The following is a 6,000-nucleotide window of genomic DNA, read 5'->3' as shown; positions in this document are numbered from 1 at the left end:
AAATGAAAATATTAGTGGATTTAACAACCAAGCAGGGTAACCCTGGCATGATCCTGGAGAGCGGATGAGCAGACACAGAGCCTGACACATCCACACGAAGCAGCAATCCTTCAACTTGACATGTAATACTGCCTATTGGCGGTCAATATGGGAATTGGGAGTGCAGCAAAGGTGTCAGAGGCCAGTTGTTGCTTTAAAGGTGCTCAACAGGGGAGATTAACTCACATAGGAGGAAGACTGCTATATCTTAACATGCAGAAAATATTGCAATGTGTTAGCATACAACATTCCTGGTTTGATTAGAGTTTATTTTTATCATACGCAACAGATTTCAGTTTCTAAACTTAGTTTGGTTCATGAGAAACTGTTTTAATGAGGGAGTCCCCATATTAACAACAAGATCAAGAGGACACACATACACACCCTGAGGATGTGGTAACATGCTAACATTGCTGCCAAATAGTCTAATTTGGAGTAGATGTCACGGTCACATCACTGCAGTACCGAGCACATTGTGGTGACAGAAAAACAGCAGAAACTAGTAGAGTGAAAAGGGCGAGATCTGTAGAAATAGGAAAAAAAATGTCTTGTGTGGTTTGATGTCAGGATAGGAATGTAAATAGATGACCTTCATGTTTTTAGAACACCGTCATCGAAGATGCTATTTGAAGTTAAACGCAGTGTTTATGGTTGCAAACTATGAAACAGACAGACTGGACTGATGAAATCTCCACTGTTTATCACACACCACAGCAAAATCAATGATGTAGTTAATAATGCTAAATTAACAACAGCTGCAACCACAAAGCTGGCAATCTCAGTAGGCTATTTCATAAAGGTAAACACCATTGACCAATGTTAGCAACATCAACGTGTAAACAGAAGTAGCTATTAAACAAACCAAATTGCTCATAGCCGGTTTAGCTATTACAACACTCAGTATTTCTGGAAGCATTTAATGAATGAATGGGGCAAACAGTAATATTATGTCTGTGATATAACGTTCACATTATACCATGACTGAGCACAAACTTAGCTAAGCCTAGTGACCACACATTGTCATTGGCGTTACAACGTAATGACTGAGGATGTCTTAAGGGGAGGCATCAGGAGATACAGCGGGTCGTCCACTAATTAGAAGGTCGGTGGTTCGATCCCCGGCTCGTCCAGGCCGCATGTTAAGTGTTCTTGGGCAAGATACTGAACCCCACATTGCCCCTGATGGCTGTTCTATCAGCATATGACTGTGATGTATGAATGTGTGAGTGATTGGGTGAATGTGGCAAGTATTTTAAAGCGCTTTCAGTGGTCAGTAAGACTAGAAAAGTGCTATATAAGTGCAAGTCCATTTACCATTTACCATTTACCATCCATGGATCCAGAGAGTCCAGATTATGTTGCCTCATTGTTCACTTATCCACTTATTTAACCGTCTTCTGCTGGCAGACCATTAAAATGTTTGGAGAAGGAATCAGGTTGATCCATATTCCAATGTTTTAATATGACACCTGACACCAATAACAGTTTCTGCCACCACTTTGGCTCCATCCAGAAAACACATCATCACTGTTTACAAACACAAAAAAGATCTATGCAGAAAGACATAATATATTAACAGTTGGTGGGCCATAAAAGCAAGAAATGAACCAATAAATGAGTAGAAAAGGACTGCAAGATCTCAGAACATCCAAACAAAGGTTTTATGAGGTAGGAAATGCATTCAACATGTTTATCCCCTTAGGGAGACAAACAATACATTTTAGTGAGAAATGTTGAATGCGCACAAAAGTAGGATTGTTGAAAACTCCACAGGATACCTTTACCTAGAAGCAGACAAACTCAGTGATGACATTTTCACGTCTCTGCATGCAGTTTAAAGGTTGATACAAGCCTCAATAACATAGCTCAGCTACTGTTTGATCAAGTAGCAAGATCTCTTAAAGGCAAGAAATAGACTACTACATTTCTCTGCAAATCGAGGTTTACTATTTCTGGACTTCTTAGAGGATTTCCTCGTCATTCTAGAAACATGAGTTAAGATGAGTTAATTAAGCTCAGCATTCAACACAGTTTAAAATGCTCACAGATACAGAAGATAAGCATCCATGAGTTTATCTGAAAGAGCAGGAAGGAAAATACTGTATTTCTAACTGACGTCTCTTGTATATTAAAAGAAGCTATCACATTATCCCTCCACACATACACACATGCACAAATACTCTGCCTCATCAGCAGAGGTTGTTATAGACCAGTGGCTGTCCAGAGGTCAGATCATTACCAATGCAGCCATGGATCATAGATACAGCCCTTATAGTAGTCCTTCCTTCATCATTCCCCTCTGACCTCGTCCACAGCTGCACTACCTCTCATCTTTATGATCAGAAAATGGCCTAATCCTTCTCCTTCACACTCACACTATTCCCCATAGACTTGACACAAGTATTCAATCATTATAATTATTTGACCATCCATATTAATTGACAAATTTGTCAGTGGAGTCTATTGCATCATTTGTCATTCACTGTAAAGATGCTGTTGCATGCTCCAAGGGACTTCCGAGTCCTCTTGTTGTTAGGGAAGGATTTTCATTACTGTCATTGGTTATGTACTACTAAACATTTAGTTGCAGTCAAGTGATGTCACTTACTGTTCCTGTGGGAGATTATTGACATTTTACTTTACTCTGGTGGGGCAGAGTTCGCTGTGACAAAATAGCTACCTTTGAATATTTTTCAGCCACTGTGTTTGGTGCACTTATTGGAAGAATTTAAAGTCCATAAAGTCTGCCCTTCTCTTTCAGAAAGATAAAATATGAAAACCATACAAAATACAGGGGATGAATTATGAGTTTTTCCTGCTGAAATTGTGTCTGTCTTTCTTTTTTTTTTTTTTTTTTAATCAGATAGCACAGTGCCTCTGCTGCTGGCAACGGAAACTGGCAGGAACCGCTCAAAGCCTGTGAAAGTCAAATGCTGTGTTTTTCAGTTTTAGAGAACAATTTTTGAAAATGTGAGCTAAAATGCAAGATGCCTCAAGGATGCTGTACTCCAATTTTTGTCTACAGTACCATGGAGCAATGAAGCCTGAATAATACAGTATGAACTATTTGTTCAGCTCTAATGTGTAAAAAATGTGAGGCATACGCAGCATTTGTTGAATTAACATACAAATTGCTGATATATTATCTTATGGATTTTTCAAAATCTCACAAGACAGCATTTTCCTGTCAAAATGTTTTATATTCTGCACTGCATACAGCCTCAGAAGCAGCACGGTGATGTTTTACACTGATGAAATAACCAGGCAGCTTACCAGAATGTTATCACTTCTATTTAGTCACACTGTGCTGAGCATTCATACATAATAGTGTACATAACCATTTACTAAAATCTGTTGTCTGTTTTGCAATATTAATCAGACTCCATTGACTATTTTATTGCTCTTATCATGATATGCTATAGTGGGCGTCTAATTTTGACCAGCTTTTGAAAGTAAGAATTTGAGCTCAGCACTTTCTTCCAGGCTTTGGTTGTTACCATGCCTTCTCAAAGACTAGTGTCAGGCTTCTCCTTTGATGTATGGATGGAGGTGTTTTGTTCAAAGGCATAACCTTTTCTGGGCACTTCTTTGAAATGATAATTCACCAGCTTGCTGCAGGTGGAGCTGCAGCTCTCTCCGCAGACAGGGTCAATCAAAGTCAAATGGAGGAGCCGCTCACAGCTTCACCCGAGTAGCCGGCACCAGTGTCTGGCTGTTGCTGTCAGCCCCGCCGCCGACATAATCTCTACCTCTGCTAAAGACAGAAGACACAAGGGATGTCACAGTGATGAGCACGTTTTAAGCAGCAGAATGTGGACTTCGCAGCTGTGCTGTCCCGGTGACGAAGGATCAAGGATATGTTTATGTGTTTGAGTGTGTACACAGCTCTGACTCTAGATACATGTCCGACCTAAGATGAGGTTTTTGCTGCTTTTCCAAGCTGCAGGCTCTGTGTACTCGTGGTGAGGGGGACGCAGGTGTGTGTAATTACATCAGTAATAAGGCCTGGATATGGTCCACCTGCCTCAAAGTGAACCCTCTATCCAGTCCAGCGCCGCTGACAACAAAGGAGACAGGCGCTCGCTGATTATGGCTTTGATGGTGCAGCTAGAAGCCTGTGTTTTATGGGGAGATATTTCTGGCTCTGGAATATTTGCTGGAATTATTCAATCTGTCTCGAACAATGACATCTACTATCAGTGTATGATCACACACAGCACTCATATGTCATATATCATATATCAGAGGTGAATAAATCCTAAACAAAACAAACACAATATGTTTTTACTTTGTGTACATGTGAGTGTATGATATACTGTATACAATTCATTATGGCCAGCCACTGTGATGGATTGGTGACCTGCATAGGCTTCCTTCCATCCAGTGCATACTGGTGTTTACTCACTATGACATTGAATATGAGCAAATAAAGCGAATGAATGAATCATTTCAGCCAGTGTTAATATTGTATATCCGTCTCCTGTCGCTGTCGTCCATCTGGATGCAACCATTCAGGATCCTGCATCAGCCGGTGGCTCTTTAACGAGGCAGCACAGGACACATATACACAGATCTCCCTTGGGTTCGGGCTCCAGCTGGAGCAGACTTGCTAGGGCAACCTGTCCCTATTATTGTTTGTGACAGAATCAAGAAGGAAATGCAAGTATAAAAGGTGCGTGTGTTGTGCCTGCACGTCAGATTCTGCTGGCAGTGCCCCCAATGTAATTATGGGCATGGGTGGCCAGCTATGACAGCTCATCTGTTAGCCAGCCAGTAGGAGTCTGGGGCACCTGGTGAGCCCTGCACTAGAATGATGAGCCACAGATACACACAAATTAAAAATCACATGAAGTACTTTGTGAAACAAGAAATGTGAGTAAAGGATGCTTTCATATCGCGGCATGCTGCTCATTAACACTGTGGCACTTGCATCTACCCCAGACTGACAGAGCTGGCCACTCCCACATCTTGTTTGTCTCCATGTCATGTCTCTTGCAAATGAGTTACAAAGGCATAGGTTGAACCCCTGGCATTATCATTTTAATTAGTCTCATTTTATCATATATTCAGAACTTAATTACAACTAAGAAGCATTGGTTTTGAATTGATTAGGCTAGATGAGCAAAGTGTTCTGCAGAGGATTTAAATGAAATAATTGAAATGAGATATTTAACCTGCATCATTAAATATTTCACAGTGCAGCATTAGTGTTGACAAATAATGTCTGCAACATAAATGAATGTCTTTATAGTGTAATATACCCTCATCACACTGCTGAAACTCAGGTCTTCATGGATGAAATAATTAATTGGAAATATTTTAAAATATCATTTTGATTTGTATTTAATTAAAGGAGTGCATATTCTCCCCTGACTATCATATTAATAAGCTGATGTACAATGTCTGAATAATGCAGTTTATTTTAAAGGTCTTTTTTTGAGGAAACACACTGTTCACTGTCAAAAACTTTTGAGTCCACTGAACTCTTAGCTTTTCCCCAAGTTGGGAGGGTCTCCACCAAATACAGATCAAAGAGTGACAGGTCAAGCCAGCTACAGAGTCTCACATCTTATCGTGCAGAACACGTTTCTGTCAAGACGGCCATCCTTCCCATATGCAACCAGAGGACCCAATCATATTGTCCTCACCCTTTGGCAAAGGCCCTCCAATCAGGGATGAGTAATGACTAGGCAGGCTAGCATGCAGTGATCCCAGCTTTCTAATTAGTCTTCCATTAACTTTTTCAACCTTGGCGGCTGCGGGGTGCACACTAAACACACACACACACACACACACACACACACACACACACACACATATCTCACAGCCTCAGACCAAAATATTAGGCCTCCTCTCCAAAATCTAAAATCTAAAATAAAGTATTTAGTAACATCTTCTACTCCGCAGTGCTCATTTAAATCATGCTCCCTCTCAGCCTAATTGGCCAGAAGAGTATGTTCT

This window comes from Seriola lalandi, unplaced genomic scaffold (assembly GCF_002814215.2).
Source record: "Seriola lalandi dorsalis isolate HSWRI2012SDOR001 ecotype SW California unplaced genomic scaffold, Sedor1 jcf7180002054795, whole genome shotgun sequence".
Lineage (NCBI taxonomy): Eukaryota > Metazoa > Chordata > Actinopteri > Carangiformes > Carangidae > Seriola > Seriola lalandi.
The sequence above is the reverse complement of the archived record's forward strand: the minus strand, read 5'-3'. Positions refer to the sequence as shown.